The sequence below is a fragment of the Salmo salar genome, chromosome ssa13, assembly GCF_905237065.1.
Source record: "Salmo salar chromosome ssa13, Ssal_v3.1, whole genome shotgun sequence".
Classification (NCBI taxonomy): Eukaryota; Metazoa; Chordata; class Actinopteri; order Salmoniformes; family Salmonidae; genus Salmo; species Salmo salar.
The window spans coordinates 23,768,807-23,787,561 of record NC_059454.1 but is presented as its reverse complement, the minus strand read 5'-3'; positions in this window follow the sequence as shown (position 1 = coordinate 23,787,561).

Here is an 18,755-nt window from a genome sequence, read left to right as displayed (position 1 = left end):
TCCCCCCATTTGGCAAATCTGACCATAATTACATCCTCCTGATTCCTGCTTACAAGCAAATACTAAAGCAGGAAGCACCAGTGATTCGGTCTATAACAAAGTGGTCAGATGACGCAGATGCTAAGCTACATGACTGTTTTGCTAGCACACACTGGAACATGTTCCGGGATTCCTCCGATGGCATTGAGGAGTACACCACATCAGTCACTGGCTTCATCAATAAGTGCATCGATGACGTCGTCCCCACAGTGACTGTACGTACATATCCCAACCAGAAACCTTGGATTACAGGCAACATCCGCACTGAGCTAAAGGGTAGAGATGCAACCTTCAAGGAGCAGGACTCTAACCCGGACGCTTATACGAAATCCCGCTATGCCCTTAGCGCCAAGACAGGACTACGATGGAATCGTACTACACCGGCTCCGATGCTCGTCAGATGTGGCAGGGCCTGCAAACTATTACAGACTATAAAAGGAAGCACAGCCGTGAGCTGCCCAGTGACACGAGCGTACCAGACAACTGTATCACTTCTATGCTCGCTTCGAGGCAAGCAACACTGAGGCATGCATGGGAGCATCAGCTGTTCTGGACGACTGTGTGATCACGCTCCCCATAGCTGACGTGAGTAAGACCTTTAAACAGGTCAACATTCACAAGCCGCTGGGCCAGATGGATTACAAGGACGGGTGCTCCGGGCATGTGCTCACCAACTGGCAGGTGTCTTCACTGACATTTTCAACATGTCCCTGTCTGAGTCTATAATACCAACATGTTTCAAAGAGAGCACCATAGTCCCTATGCCCAAGAACACTAAGGTAACCTGCCTAAACTACTACAGACCCGTAGCACTCACGTCCATAGCCATGAAGTGCTTTGAAAGGCTGACCACGGCTCACATCCACACCATTATCCCAGAAACCCTAGACCCACTCCAATTTGCATACCGCTCAAACAGATCCACAGATGATGCAATCTCTATTGCACTCCACACTGCCTTTTCCCACCTGGACAAAAGGAACACCTATGTGAGAATGCTATTCAGCTCAGCTCAGCTCAGCGTTCAACACCATAGTGCCCTCAAAGCTCATCACTAAGCTAAGGACCCTGTGACTAAACACCTTCCTCTGAAACTGGATCCTGGCCTGATCACTGACAACGACAAGACAGCCTATAGGGAGGAGGTCAGAGACCTGGCCGGGTGGTGCCAGAATAACAACCTATCCCTCAACATAATCAAGACAAAGGAGATGACTGTGGACTACAGGAAAAGGAGGACCGAGCACGCCCCCATTCTCATCGACGGGGCTGTAGTGGAGCCGGTTGAGAGCTGTCCAAATCACCAACAAACTAGAATGGTCCAAACACACCAAGACAGTCGTGAAGAGGGCACGACAAAGCCTTTTCCCCCTTAGGAAACTAAAAAGATTTGGCATGGGTCCTCAGATCCTCAAACGGTTCTACAGCTGCACCATTGAGAGCATCCTGACTGGTTGAATCACTGACTGGTACGGCAACTGCTCAGCCTCCGACCACAAGGCACTGCGGAGGGTAGTGCGTACGGCCCAGTACATCACTGGGGCTAAGCTGCCTGCCATCCAGGCCCTCTATTCCAGGCGGTGTCAGAAGAAGGCCCTAAAAATTGTCAAAGACTCCAGCCACCCCAGTCATAGACTGTTCTCTCAACTACCGCATGGCAAGCGGTACTGGAGCGTCAAGTCTTGGACCAAAAGGCTTCTCAACAGCTTTTACTACCAAGCCATAAGACTACTGAACAGCTAATCAAATGGCTACCCGGACTATGTATCTGTGGCTTAAAAACTAAGGTGTCATTGTACGCTGATGATTCATGTTTTCTTTTACAACCACAATTAGAATCTCTCCACGGCCTCATAGAGGATCTAGATACTTTTGCTCTCCTCTCTAGATTAAAACCAAATGATGATAAGATATTACGTATTGGATCACAAAAAAATGCTAATTTTACATTACCATGTAGTTTACCAATTAAATGGTCTGACGAGATGTGGACATACTCGGTATACAAATCCCAAAAGAAAGTAATGATCTCACTCCAATAAATATTTATAGAAAGTTAGCAAAAATAGATAAGATCTTGCTACCATGGAAAGGAAAATACCTGTCTATTTGTGGAAAAATCACCCTGATGAACTCTTTAGTCATATCACAGTTTACCTATTTGCTTATGGTTTTGCCTACACCTAGTGACCTGCTTTTTAAATTATATGAACAAAAAAATATAAAATGTTATTTGGAACGGCAAGCCAGACAAAATTTAAAGGGCCTATTTATATAACGAATATGAATTCGGAGGGCAGAAATGATTAAATATTAAAGCATTAGACCTCTCACTAAAGGCATCAGTCATACAAAAGTTATACTTAAATCCAAACTGGTTTTCTAGTAAATTGGTAATAATGTCTCATCCTATGTTCAAGAAGGGCCTTTTTTCCCTTTATTCAGATAAAACCTGCTCACATTCGGTTGTTTGAAAAATAATCTCCAAAATATCTTTATTTTTTAAACAAGCCTTAGAAAGTTGGTTGCAATTTCAGTTTAATCCACCTGAAAAGACAGAACAAATAATACAAATATTGTGGTTAAACTCAAATATACTAATTGATAAAAAAAAAAAACATACTTTTCGAAGAAATGTTTAAAAAAATTTATAACTTTAGTGAATGATATAAAAATAGGACTGGTGGAGTGATGTCACACATGCAGCTAACACAGACATATGGAAATGTCTGCTCTACCCAAAATTACAACCAATTAATTGCAGCATTACCACAGAAATGGAAGAGGCAAGTAGAAGGGGAAAAAAGTAAGAAACTTGTATGTCGGCCCTGTATTAAAGAACATAAATGGTTAAAGAAAAGTGTGATAAATAAAAATATATACCAATTTCATTCAAGGAGCATAAAACTGACAGCTGTGCCATATAAATTGCAAAATAGTTGGGAAGAGATATTCGATGTACCCATTCCATGGCACATGGTTTATGAATTGATACGCAAAACAAATCCAGATTCAAAACTTCACATTTTTCAATTTAAACTAATATACAAAACTCTTACAACCAATAGAATGTTATTTATATGGGGGAAATCTTCCCAGCTCTGCAGATTCTGCTGTGCGGAGACAGAGTCATTAGATCATTTATTTTGGTATTGTCCATATGTAGCTTGTTTTTGGTCACAGGTCCAGGAATGGCTGAAGAATTGCAACATTTGCGTAGAACTAACGCTGTAGATAGCAATACTGGGTGATTTGAAAAGCCATAGTCAATCAATAACATAATAATTATTTTAGCAAAAATGTTTATTTTTAATTTACAATCTGTAGAAGCTATGAGAATAGAAAGGTTCAATACTTTTGTGAAGCATCACTGCACAGTTGAAAAATATATGGCAAATAGAAATCCAAAATGGATGATGTTGAGAGATAGATGGGAGGGGTTGAATGGAGCTGAAGGGTGGCACTAATAACAAGATAACCAATATAAAACATACGGGGTCTGTAAAATGTATATAGGTTCAGAACTTTTGTGAAATTGTCACGCTTGTCGTTGGAAATGGAGGACCAAAACGCAGCAGGTATGTGTATGCTCATCTTGCTTTTTAATAAATACAAAATGAACACCAAAAATAACAAAGAACTAGAACGAACAAACAACAAACAGTCTGGCAAAGCATAAAGCTCAACACAGAACAATCACCCACAAATAACAAACACACCCTCATATATGGGACTCTCAATCAAAGGCAGATAGACAACACCTGCCTTCAACTGAGAGTCCCAACCCCAATTAACTAAACATAGAAACAGACATACTAGACAAAATCATAGAATACCTGAAAACCAAACAGTGCCCAAAAAAACACCGGAATACTTAAACCAAATGCCCCTTCAACAAAACACACCACCCCGAACCACATAAAACGAACACCCTCTGCCACGTCCTGACCAAACTACAATACCAATTAACCTTATACTGGTCAGGACGTGACAGTACCCCCCCCTTAAAGGTGTTAACCCCGGAAGCACCTTAAAAATAACCCCAAGCAACACCAAAAATAAAAATTCCCCCTTACTAAAGGGAGGGAAGGGAGGGTGGCTGCCGTCAACAACGGCACTGTGCTACACCCCCCCTCCCCAACCCACCTATCTCTGGAGGTGGCTCCGGCTCAGGCCGTTCCAGGCTGTCGGGGCAGTCTGGCAACTCGGGACAGTCTGGCAACTCGGGACAGTCGGGACAGCCTGGCAACTCGGGACAGTCTGGGCAGTCTGGCCACTCCGGCAGTTCAGCGCAGTCTGACCTCTCTGGCGACTGTTGACTGGCGGGCAGCTCCGGCGACTGTTGACTGGCGGGCAGCTCCGACGACTGTTGACTGGCGGGCAGCACTGACGACGACTGTTGACTGGCGGGCAGCTACGGCGACGACTGTTGACTGGCGGGCAGCTCCGGCGACGACTGTTGACTGGCGGGCAGCTCCGGCGACGACTGTTGACTGGCGGGCAGCTCCGGCGACGACTGTTGACTGGCGGGCAGCTCCGGCGACGACTGTTGACTGGCGGGCAGCTCCGGCGACGACTGTTGACTGGCGGGCAGCACTGATGACTGGCGGGCAGCACTGATGACGACTGTTGACTGGCGGGCAGCTCCGGTGACGACTGTTGACTGGCGGGCAGCTCCGGTGACTGTTGACTGGCGTGGCTGGGTTTACGCACTTGAAGGCTAGTGCGGGGAGCGGGAACAGGACGAATCGGACTGGGTTGACGCACTTCCGGGTCCGCACGAGAGACAGGAGCTGGAAACCCAGGGCTATGGAGGCGCACAGTCGGTCTTGATCTTACCTCCTGCACAACCCGTCTTGGCTGGATGGAACTAGTAGCCCTGTACGAGCGGGGTGCTGGTACAGGGCAGACTGGGCTGTGCAGGGGCCTGATGGTAGCCGTGCGTAGAGCGGGAGTTGGGTAGCCTGGTCCTCGGAGGCGTACCGGCGACCAGATGCGCTGCGCAGGCATCCTCCTACCAGGCTGGATGCCCGCTCTAGCACGGCACCTGCGAGGGGCTGGAACAACACGCACCGGACTGTGCGTGCGTATGGGTGAGATAGTGCGCTCCTCAGCGAAACATGGCGCTCTCCACCTCATACGCTCCTCCATATAACCACGGGTAGCTGGCTTCCGGCTCTTCCTACGCCTAGCCAAACTACCCGTGTGCCCCCCCAAATTTTTTTATTGGGGGTGCCTCTCGTGCTTCTCCCTCAGCGCGTCCTTGGCCTCGTACCTCCTCTCTGCCTTGGCTGCCTCAATTTCACACTGCGGGCGGCGATAATCCTCAGCCTGGTGCCAAGGTCCGGCCCCGTCCAGAACTTCCTCCCAGGTCCACTTCTCCCGCCAGTCCAACTCGAAGTCCCTCTGCTCCTTCTTCTGCTGCTTGGTTCATAGTTGGTGGGTGATTCTGTCACAATTATCTTCGTCTTCTGACGATAATGCGAAATCGTCATCTGAGAATGTAGACCAATACGCAGCAGGTGTGCAGTTGTTCATTTTGAACATTTAATTAAATCAAAACGAATACAAAAACAACTAACAAGAAAACGAACGATAAACTGACAGTCTGCAAAGCATAGGCTCAACACAGAACAATCACCCACAAATAACAAACACCAACACACCCTCATATATGGGACTCTCAATCAAAGGCAGATAGACAACACCTGCCTTCAACTGAGAGTCCCAACCCCAATTAACCAAACATAGAAACAGACATACTAGACAAAATCATAGAATACCTGAAAACCAAACAGTGCCCGAAAAAACCCCGGAATACTTAAACCAAATGCCCCTTCAACAAAACACACCACCCCGAACCACATAAAACGAATACCCTCTGCCACGTCCTGACCAAACTACAATACCAATTAACCTTATACTGGTCAGGACGTGACAGAAATAGCACAGTTACAAATAGAAATCAAACTGGATGGACATCAGAAACAGAGGAAGGACTAAAAACAAACAAAATATAGCTATTGTAAAATAGATTGTGTCTGTAAAATGTGTATACGATATATAAGATATAAGATCTACTGACTGTATGTTTGTTTATTCCATGTGTAACTCTGTGTTGTTGTATGTGTCGAGCTGCTCTGCTTTACCTTGGCCAGGTCGCAGTTGTAAATGAGAACTTGTTCTCAACTAGCCTACCTGGTTAAATAAAGGTGAAATAAAAAAATAAACTAAGTGTTAATGTTTATTAGTTTACTACAATTGGGGGAAGGGTGGTAGGGTTTGCAGGGAATTATAAAGGCATATTCTAAAAAAAAGTATATCTATATAGGTATGTGTATGTATATATGTGTTTGTGTATGCATGCGTGTATGTATATGGATATATATATTTACCCCAAAAATATACTGCTCAAAAAAATAAAGGGAACACTTAAACAACACATCCTAGATCTGAATGAAAGAAATAATCTTATTAAATACTTTTTTCTTTACATAGTTGAATGTTGTAGACTCCGTCTCATGCTACCACTAGAGTGAAAGCACCGCCAGCATTCAAAAGTGACCAAAACATCAGCCAGGAAGCATAGGAACTGAGAAGTGGTCTGTGGTCCCCACCTGCAGAACCACTCCTTTATTCGGGGTGTCTTGCTAATTGCCTATAATTTCCACCTGTTGTCTATTCCATTTGCACAACAGCATGTGAAATTTATTGTCAATCAGTGTTGCTTCCTAAGTGGACAGTTTGATTTCACAGAAGTGTGATTGACTTGGAGTTACATTGTGTTGTTTAAGTGTTCCCTTTATTTTTTTGAGCAGTGTATATGGGGGATTGGAAATGATGCAGACAATTACATTGATGGAAGCAACAATCTTTCCGCAATATTGAGCTGATCCACCCCTAAAAGAAATATATATAATAATACAAAATAAAAATACTTATTTTTTTTAACATTTAAAAATAAAACAATAGTATGCAAGTATAAACACCATGGGACCGCGCAGCGTTCTGTCTCGTAGAGATGAACGTACTTTGGTGCAAAATGTGCAAATGTATCCCAGAACAACAGAGGACCTTGTGAAGATGCTGGAGGAAACAGCTACAAATGTATCTATATCCACAGTAAAACGAGTCATATATCGGCATAACCTGAAAGGCCGCTCAGCAAGGAAGAAGCCACTGGTCCAAAACCATCATTGAAAAGCCAGACTACGATTTGCAACTGCACATGGGGACAAAGATCATACGTTTTGGTGAAATGTCCTCTGGTCTGATGAAACAAAAATCTAACTTTTTGGCCATAATGACCATTGTTATGTTTGGAGGAAAAAGGGGGAGGCTTGCAAGCCAAAGAACACCATCCCAACCGTGAAGCACGGGGGTGGCATCATCATGTTGTGGCGGTGCATTGCTGCAGGAGGGACTGGTGCACTTCACAAAATAGATGGCATCATGAGGGAGAAAAATTACGTGGATATATTGAAGCAACATCTCAAGACATTAGTCAGGAAGTTAAAGCTTGGTCGCAAATGGTCTTCCAAATTGACAATGACCCTAAGCATACTTCCAAAGTTGTGGCAAAATGGCTTAAGGACAACAAAGTCAAGGTCTTAGAGTGGCCATCACAAAGCCCTGGCCTCAATCCCATAGAAAATGTGTGGGCAGAACTGAAAAAGTGTGTGCGAGCAAGGAGGCCTACAAACCTGAGTCAGTTCCACCAGCTCTGTCAGGAGGAATGGGCCAAAATTCACCCAACTTATTGTGGGAAGCTTGTGGAAGGCTACCCGAAAAGTTTGACCCAAGTTAAACAATTTAAAAGCAATGCTACCAAATACTAATTGAGTGTATGTAAACTTCTGACCCACTTGGAATGTGATGAAAGAAATAAAAGCTGAAATAAATCATTCTCTCTACTATTATTCTGACATTTCACATTCTTAAAATAAACTGGTGATCCTAACTGACCTAAAACAGGGATTTTTTACTAGGATTAAATGTCAGGAATTGTGAAAAACTGAGTTTAAATGTATTTGGCTAAGGTGTATGTAAACTTCGGACTTCAACTGTACATATTACCTCAAATAGACAGACTAACCGGTGCACCCGCACATTGACTCTGTTCCAGTACCACTGTACATAGCCTCGCTACTGTTATTTTTTACTTTATTATTTTTATTTCTTTACTTATATATTGTTTACCTATTACCTATTTTTTACTTAAACACTGCACTGTTGATTAAGGGACTGTAAGTAAGCATTTCACTGTAAGGTCTACACCTGCTGTATTTGGCACACGTGACAAATAAACTTTGATTTGTCTGTGTGTGTCTGTCTGTCTGTCTGTCTGTCTGTCTGTCTGTCTGTCTGTCTGTCTGTCTGTCTGTCTGTCTGTCTGTCTGTCTGTCTGTCTGTCTGTCTGTTTGGATATACAGTGGGCTTCAAAATTACTTGCACCACTGACTGGCAATGCACATACAATACTTACAAATACAATACAAATATAAACAATATAATTATAGAGATAAACTCAAAATACCAACATGTGAGAAATACTGTACTTTATTAATGTTTCAATGGAACCACCCAAAATAATTTATTGATTTAATTAAAAATCAATGTCCTCCAAATCAAGGTTTCACAATTAATGGCACCCTTAAAGAGTATTGTAAATAACATCTACCAAAATTAAACCACAAATGAAATTCCACTTATTTAAGTTTATCTAAGTCTTAAGGAACTATATTGAGCCATTACATCACTTCCTGTTTCACTAGGGTATAAAAATGAGGTAACACACATGCAATATCCCGCTGTCATCCAACACCCTGAAGAAAACAAAAGAACTAGCAGTTCAAAAGAGACAGATGGTCGTAGACCTTCATAAATCTGGTAATGACAACAAGAAGATCCACAAACAATTGAATATACCACTGAGCACTGTCAGGGCAATTATTAGAAAATTCTAAAGATATGGAACAGTTGAAATCCTCACGGGTAGAGGACGCAAATGCATTTTTCCCCCAGGATAGAGAGGAGGATGGTGAGAGAAGCAACAAAATTCCCAAGAATCACTGTGAAAGAATTTCAGGCCTTGGTGGCGTCTTGGGGTCACCAGGTTTCAAAAAGCACCATCAGACGCCACCTCCACAACCACAGGCTCTTTGGAAGGGTTGCCAGAAGAAAGGCCTTAATGACCCCAAGACACAGACACAAGCGCTTGGAGTTTGCCAAACGTCATTTAAATTATGATTGGAAGAAGGTGCTCTGGTCAGATGAGACCAAAATTGAACGTTTTGGTCGGCATGTTTGGCATGTTTGGTGTCGAAACAGAGATGCATACAAGGAGAGTCACCTCATACCCATGGTGAAATATGGAGGGGGGTTAGTGATGTTTTGGGGCTGTTTTAATTCCGGAGGTTCAGGGGCACTGGTTAAGATTGATGGCATAATGAATTCTACCAAGTATCAGGCAATTTTGGCTGACAATCTGGTTGCCTCTGCCAGAAGGCTGGGACTTGGCCGTATGTGGACTTTCCAACAAGACAATGACCCAAAACATACCTCAAGATCCACACAGAAATGGTTCTGTGACAACAAAATCAATGTTCTGCCATGGCCATCTCAGTCTCCGGACCTCAATCCAATCGAAAACCTGTGGGCTGAGTTGAAGAGGGCAGTTGATAAGCGCAAACCCAAGAATGTGAAGGATCTTGAAAGGATCTGCATAGAGGAATGGTCCAAAATCCCTCCAAATGTGTTCCTTAACCTTGTCAAACATTACAGGAAAAGACTCCATGCTGTTATCCTTGCCAGAGGTGGTGGCACTAAGTACTAAATGAGGAGTGACAATAATTATGAAACCTTGATTTTGGTGAAATGTATTTTGTATTAAATAATTGTATGATTGTGGTGGGTTCCATTGAAACATTAATAAAGTACGGTATTTCTCACATGTTGGTATTTTGAGTTTATCTCTATAATTATATTGTTTATATTTTTTAAAGTATTGTTTGTGCATTGCCAGTCAGGGGTGCCAGTAATTTTGGAGCCCACTGTAACAGTTGATTTTGCTTTTCAAATCAAAGTTCATTGAAACATTTTAAGTAAAATTGTATTTTCCCTATGATGTATTACTGAGATATATCTAACATCTCTTATAATTGGAGTTCATGGTTTATTACATTTATAGTTCCAATAAATAAATGAATAAATAAATTACAATAATTGTCTGTGTGTGTGTTTGTATCTGTCTGTCTGTGTGTTTGTATCTGTCTGTGTGTGTGTGTGTGTGTGTGTGTGTGTGTGTGTGTGTGTGTGTGTATGTGTGTGTGTGTGTTTGTGTTAGTAGTAACTTCTGAGCCATCAGCTCAGCCTCAGTGGGGATCAGGCTGCTGTAGGCTGGGCTGGCTCATCCTGTTTGAAAATGGGTCAGGACCTGTAAGGCTGACCTGGCCTGTAGCCCAATCAGCTATCTCCCATATCACCATGGCCACTCACAGGCTTACCTCAGGCACCCTGTAGAGTAAGCCACCACACACATGGAGGGAGTAGTACTCTCACACACACACATACACAGACACATTCACTTACTGTACTTAGACAAAGGAAAACATGTGTAGGCATATGTAGGGCCTAAATACAGCCTGCATGTCCTCTCTCCTCTCCTCTCTATGGATGAAGGGATCTGTTACATTCAGCAACACATTTCTGCTGCATCAGACGTCCATCACGCATTGCCACTATGTGCTGAAACGTGATAAGACACCATATACCCTCTACTCATCGGGGAGAACAATACAAAACAGCATTCTCATTCAAACTACAAAAAACTGAATGATGTTATCCTCTGCAGCATGTGGAAAACAATTAAGCTTCTGCTCCTGTCTGGTATCGTGAACGATTTTGACCTAGCTACACTCCTAAAGCGCTTTGACCCATTTGGTTTGTTTTAAGTCATTTGACCTTTCTTGTTGTGCTATATACTCAATGTCTGACTGACATTTAGAGTACAATAACGCCTTCATGAGTAATGTCATTCCTGATGGACAGAACGGCATGTTTCAATCGAATTGCATGTGTGTGTGTGTGTGTGTGTGTGTGTGTGTGTGTGTGTGTGTGTGTGTGTGTGTGTGTGTGTGTGTGTGTGTGTGTGTGTGTGTGTGTGCGTGTGCGTGTGCGTGTGCGCGTGCGCGTGTGCGTGTGCGTGTGAGATTTGGGACAGGGGAGTTAGATTCTCTTTTAAATGTAATTCTAAGAAGTGCATTATTTGTACTCTTCTGTTCAGACAAAAGACCATAGGCTCTCAATATGAAAAAATATATGGCATAGTGCAACCCTAGCCCAATACGTACTGTCATTTCTCCATCGGCTTGTAATGACACACACTTTGATGAGTAGTGTGCTTGTTCTCTTTTCCCCTTTCGTTATGACTGATCTGTTGCATCTATATTTACACACTGCTGATGACTGGAACTTTATCAAGCATACATAGAAATCTATTTTCAATCATACATGGAAATTAACTTAAGAATTTGGATTTTATTACACACGTTAATGTTAGGATAATAGTAGTACAATATGTTTTGATAGTTATTGTAATTGAAGTAGTAGTAGTAATAGTAGTTGTAGTAGTCGTAGTAGTAGTAGGAACAGCAGCAGCTGTAGTAGTAGTGGTAGTAGTTGTAGTCGTAGTAGTAGCAGCATTAGTAGTAGTAGTAATAGTTGTAGTAGTAGTAGTAGTAGTAGTAGTTGTAGTTGTAGTAGAGGTAGTAGTAGTAGTTGTAGAAGTAGTAGTTGTAGTAGTAGTAGTAATAGTTGTAGTTGTAGTTGTAGTAGTAGAAGTAGTAGTAGCAGTAGTTGTAGTAGTAGTAGTTGTAGTAGTAGTAGTTGTAGTAGTAGTAATAGTTGTAGTTGTAGTAGTAGAAGTAGTGGTAGCAGTAGTTGTAGTTGTAGTAGTAGAAGAAGAAGAAGAAGCAGAAGAGTAGTTTGTTTTCTCTAAACCACAATGTAAATCCTTCCTAGTAGATACATTAGATTGCATTGCATTTAAATCATAGCAAGAGAAAAGCACATTATCATGAGAAATTGTAATATCAGTCAACACATTGCTAATTTTAGTTCTGTACTGTACTCTACCAACTGAAACGAATGTATCCTTTACATCACATATAACACATTGGTAAGGGTGTGAATGTCTGCTATGCTAGACAGATAGACAAATCTCACCATGTCTATTTACCTTTACCTGTGAAAGGAATGTTACATCAAATTCACTATTATTTTCATCCGCGGTCTCCACAGTATGTTTTCAATGGCTGCTTTTTCAATTCAGATACTGAATGGGCTTCCTTTTGGGGATATAACTGTTGCTTTTGCTTTTCAAATCAAAGTTCATTGAAACATTTTAAGTAAAATAGTATTTGCCAGATGATGTATAACTGAGTGATATCTAACGTCTCTTATAATTGGAGTTCATGGTTTATTACATTTATAGTTCCAATAAATAAATGATTAAATAAATTACAACAATTGAATGGATTGAAAAGTCCCAATTCATTCAATATTTGCTAAAAAACATATCCTCTCTGGTCAATTGTGGTTACACTTTAGTTATTTGTCCTGTGTGGCTCAGTTGGTAGAGCATGGTGTTTGCAACACCAGGGTTGTGGGTTCGATTCCCACAGGGACCAGTACGGAGAAGAAAAAAAACCTATGAAATGTATGCATTCACTACTGTAAGTCGCTCTGGATAAGAGCGTCTGCTAAATAATGTAAATGTTATTTAATTAGGTTAATTATTTATTTATTAAAAACCAAAGAAGAAGATTAATACTACAGTATATACAGTACAATATAATTATAGCAGCATGTTGATATACAGTACCCTATATAATAGCAGAACAGGTTTAGCTGCTCTTTTATGAAACAGCCCCACCAGCCTAAGGTTCGATTTCTTAGATTGAATTATTATGAAAATAGCATTTAACAGATTGTAAAAGTTTGCATGCCACCTCTACCACAGCGTCAGGGGAATATAAACTACATTTTTTAACACATTGGTAATGGTGTGAATGTTAGCTATGCTATAGACAGACACATCTCACTGTGTCTTTTCCCCTTTAGAGCAGCGTCCATGTTTGTGTGATCTAGTACATTATGCATGGATGTTTTGGATAGATTCTGTGCATGTATGATGGTATGCAAAACTACACTTTACATCTTGCAGATGGGGTTTTCCCCAATCCTTACATATGTGTATGTGTGTGTGTGTGTGTGTGTGTGTGTGTGTGTGTGTGTGTGTGTGTGTGTGTGTGTGCACGTGTACGTGGGTATGTTGGTGTTAGCGTGCAGTTTTGTGAGTGAGCTGTGAGATTATGGTCGTTTTAGTGGTCATGAACATGACTAATAATTGACTGGCATTTCTAGTCTTAGATTTCTATTTGTGTTTTACTGGTTCTAATTCGTTTTTAGATATCATAGAGAATCAATTCAGACACTGAATGGGCTTCCTCATTAATCTCTGTCATCAGAATGGTTCAGCAGCTACTTTACACAATACTACAGGGAGCTTTAGTCTCTCACGGCTTGAATCATTGCACTGTGGGTTCAATGCATTCCCTGGGTCCCGTGTGTGTGTGTGTGTGTGTGTGTGTGTGTGTGTGTGTGTGTGTGTGTGTGTGTGTGTGTGTGTGTGTGTGTGTGTGTGTGTGACAGAGATAGTGAGAGAGATGTGAGGTTTAGCTTTGAGTCAGAGGCAGCAGCTAAAGCTAAAGTGTGTAGGATGAGACTGTCCCCTGTCCCTCCCAGTCTCTCATCAACTATCTCTACGTTTTTTCTCTTTCTAATTGAAGACAACACACACTTGTGTAGAAAGGAGAATATTTGTTTAAAGGATCATAGTGGATTGATGGTGTGTGTGTGTGTGTGTGTGTGTGTGTGTGTGTGTGTGTGTGTGTGTGTGTGTGTGTGTGTGTGTGTGTGTGTGTGTGTGTGCGTGTGTCCATCCCTTTCACAGTAAGGTGAGTGGGTGGTAGCGGCAACTGGTCTGCTTATGTAGCTCGTTGCATAGCAGACATGCTTCTCACTGCTAGATATTACTCATTTCCTCAAGTCTATACACACACACACACACACACACACACACACACACACACACACACACACACACACACACACACACACACACACACACACACACACACACACACACACACACAGTCTCAAATAGGCACTGACGCTCATACACATGCTGACACACTGACACGCGCAGTCTCAAGGCTTCTCAGTGTTATTCTCACTTTGGTGGGCTTGCTTGTTCTATTTCTCACATACATCGCTGTGTGACAGGGTGTGACTGGCAGCTGTTGCTGGTGTTTCTATTAGTGCTGTGGAGGTAAAGTAGGAAGCAGTCTGGGGGGAGGGGCTTGATCCCCTGGATGACTGCAGCATGTATGGTGCCCAACACTCGGACAGTACTCTGGTCAGCAGCCCACTCTAAGGTCAGTTGCTGTACTTTGGATCCATTCATCACAACCAACTCCATCAACCAGTCTGTTCTCTTGTGTTCTCAACTGCTCTTTTTTATGTCTAACTGTTGTTTAGCTAGATGAATTTGACTACTGCATAACACATTCACCCTGGGAGTTAATTAAGATTCTTTACCCTCTATTCTCTCTTTTTAAATGGATTGACTTTGAGTTTTATACAGAACTTGTTTCTGAGTGGGAGTGGAGATGTATTGGTGTGGTCACACCTATTGATCCAGTTGTTTATGGCGGAGGTGGAATAGCTGAGTCAATCTGGGTCCTCTCTGTGATCAGATGCTGAATGGAGGTTCTGTCTCATTCTTATGCAGGACAGTAGGTTAATACAACACTACGTGTATTTCCTGTTGAGAGAAGTGGTGTAGTGGATGGTAAACTCAAGTAAACACAGGTTACCCACGTTATGTTCTTTGCTTGACGGTTTACCCACCTTATGCAGAAAAATCCATTGAAAGTATAGGGACCATTACTTTTTTCACCGCGTCCGGCAATCAGAGTTTACACACCTTTTTTTTACCTCTACATCACTGGTGGAGAGGAGGAGAGGCATTTAGAAAATATTTCACAAATTCCTCAATGACATCAAAGCCTGTTGATATTTTCGAGCATTTGTATTTCTTAATATGCATTACACATGCTTTGATTATATGTAAAAGCAAAGGATGGTCCCTTTCTTTCCAATGAGTGACATTTACTGTAACATTACCACAACACTCCAACCAAACTGCTGTGCAATAAGGATGTGTGTGTGTGTGTGTGTGTGTGTGTGTGTGTGTGTGTGTGTGTGTGTGTGTGTGTGTGTGTGTGTGTGTGTGTGTGTGTGTGTGTGTGTGTGTGTGTGTGTGTGTGTGTGTGTGTGTGTGTGTGTGTATGTGTGTGTGTGAGCATGTGTATGCCTTCTCAGCCCTCCTGTGTGAGACATGAAGGAGTTTTTCTTCAGCTTTAGAGTGAATCTGTAAAGGTTTTCCTCAGAGAGCATCAGTCAGCATAAATGTTCCCTCTGTCACTCCGCTGCTGTGGGATGGAAGACTGGCAGGCACATTGGAATTGACTTGACTTGCCCTCTTTACTTCTTGTGGCTCTGGATGATGGGATTAGCTGGCACCAATGTATTACTTTGTTATTCTGGAGATGACTGTTCTCTGTAACCATGCCCCCAAGAGTGCCTTTTGCCAAGCAAACTAAAATTGTACTATAGCAATGAGCAGTCTTGCTTTCTCCCTGATAAACTTAGACTTAGATCGCTCTTTCATCAACAATAGTCTATACATACCGTTATACAGTTAACAATCGCTTAGGAGACGATTGGAGTTTGGATACTTTCCAAGGTGAAAAACCTCACCTGTCAGATTCCTATGCATGCCTTAGTTCTTTCAGGAAGTTAGCGTTATCTCTACATATTGACATCTACATCAATACATTTATGGGATAAATTGTGATTCTCTGAAAATGTGGTTGCTTCAGCACAGATGTCTGTTGTGCTTTTCAATAAAAATCTCTTAAATTCCCATTGATTTTACTCCAATCCAACCCTCAATATATGCCAGACTGTCCAACCACTCCCCCAACACGTAAAAGCCCAGTGCAGTCAAAAAAATGATAATTCTGTGTTTTGTATCATATTGTAAGACAGCTGATGAAATGAAAACTCTATAAAAGTGGTGAAAAATTATATCAGTGTTATTTCCTGATAGTTGCTGGTTGAAAATTCAATCTACACAGGCCCTTCTAATCAACAGGTTTTGGCCTGCCTGGTGTATATGTTCATATAGACCAACAACAATGAGAGTTCCAAACCTCTCTGGCAATAACATTTCGTTTTCAGATTACATATCCCTCCCCCTCCCCACTCAGATCACTCCCAGACAATGCTAGCAAAATTCTTGCTTGAGAAATAGTTTTAAAAAACAACATTGTAATCAAAAACATTTACATCAAGGTACTTAATTGTTACCCAGAAATTATTTGATATTGAAAGAAAAATGAATGCATTGGGCCTTAAAGTCAATTCCTGGAGTAGTGTATCTACTTTTTGTTGTTGCCTGTTTTGCATGTTATTTTGGCATTAATACGTGTCACATATCAGTTTGCAATCAATGTAAAAAAAAAAATTGGAGTTAATAAATCTGCATACAAACTTGAGTAAGTGAGCTCCAAAATGCAGGTGTTTCAGCCTAGCTCAGTGTTTTCTGTGGTAGTGGGTCAGCCAGCGGAAAATACGGAGCGTAGGGGTTGGTTATGTTCACTAGCTGCACCATGATTGGCTAAATGTTCTGTCACTCATGGGGACACAACATCACCGCAAAATCTACTGGTAGAGCTTGAAAATTCAAGCCCCTTGGGTGCTGCCATAGAGTTGCATTAGAAGTGCCCATTCAAGAAGGCTCAAGGTCATTGGGCCACAGATAAAATGACATCAAATCACGTTATATCTACATTTGCTTTGATTGGACTGATCATGTTAACAGATCAAGCTAGCAGTCATCATCATGCATCAAGTCAACAATCTACTGGCAAATCCTTGTCATATGAAGAGAAATAAGCAAAATAAGTATAAACATTAGCCTGCTATTCAGTGGAGTGGGTGTGTGGTGCAAGTCTGGGTTTAAGGGTGTCTTTTCCAAGCTTAAAATGATAAACATTCAACACTGGCCATGCTGTCAATAGAGCATGACTTCTGGGAACTTGGGAAAAAAATGAGCTCAGACTAGGAAAATGCATTTTAAAAGGTCATCCAACTCGGAATTGCAAGTCGGGAACTCGGCCTCTTTCTAGAGCTCTGACCTGAAGATCACTGACGTCATGATTCAACCTTGTTTTTTCAGAGTTCTCAGTTGTCTTGAAAGCATCATAATGCCATACTTTGATGACAAAGTTTGATGACTAAATATGCCCACAAAGGACCGCCGCGCCACTTTCCTGATAAAGTGAGCACAGACCAAAAAATGTATTGTATGCTGCTTCATAAATGATGTAATATCCCAGGGAGATATGCATACTGTAGCTAAGAAAGTAATACTAGGTGTATGTTGTGTAGTACGATGTTAGTAGCCCATGTGCCTCACCCTAATAATTTGGTCAATTTTCCCCACATAATTTAGCCTACTATTCTGACTTGGTGGTGCACATGTAGCCTACAGCCTGTTTTAGACAAATGTCATATTAAGCGGAGCAGCACAGGGGAACCCAAGAGCAGACTCAGACCGGGAAACAGGGATGAATGAACCAAGATATTTATTGTAACACAGGGAGAGACGAAGTGCAGATCCAGGGAAGCTTGGATGAGTTGTAGGATACCAGATGTGAAGGCTGGAGTGAGCTGGGTTGGGACAGGGTAAACAGGTCTGGAGGGGAATCCAAGGGAGTGATGAGTTGAAGCCAGAACAGGGTAGCAGGGTGGTGAGATGTGGAACAGGAGGCAGGAACCAGAGTCAGAGTCAGAGCTGCAAAACTGCAGTGAGTGGAGAAACAGGGTCAGGCAAGGAAATAGACACAGCAGGATCTTAAATAACAACAAATAGCTAGAAGCATGACTGACTGAACGGAGATTACGATCTGGCAGAGTGGAAGTGGCAGGACTGAGTATTTGTAGAGGTTTTGATTATGGAACGGGTTGCAGCTGGTGGGGAACTGCTATGACTCCAGCACACCTGTCTCCAACCACACAATCACACACACAGAGAGAGAAGAAGAGGGAGAGGGAGAGAACTGGGGGAATGGCTGCAGGTCAAGGAGACACCGGATGTCCACTAGGGGGTGTAGCAGGAGCAGATGTGACATGTCATCATCAAATATTGTAAGAGCTTTCATTGTCTGCTTATATGCCTACTTTATTTATCCTACTGTTCTGACTTGGTGAACAGGGAGAATACTGTAAGAACGGCCCATGTTCTGAATTCTGTTGGTGTACATTTCAAAAGTGCTGAACAAATAGTTATATTGACTACATCAGTCCTAGCTCACTCATTAATGTCTTATTCGAAATTACGGATTGCCTCTTATCTACCCGTCGTCCTCTTATACCATAGTTTGTATATCTCAATTGTCCGTAAAAAAAGCACATTTGTTTGAGCAAGTCAGCCATATCAGCTATGTTTTTTAAAAGGCAGTAAATGAGAATGAACTGTTTCACTGCCAGACAAGGCTCCGCTGATAGCCAGGTGTGTAGTAGTG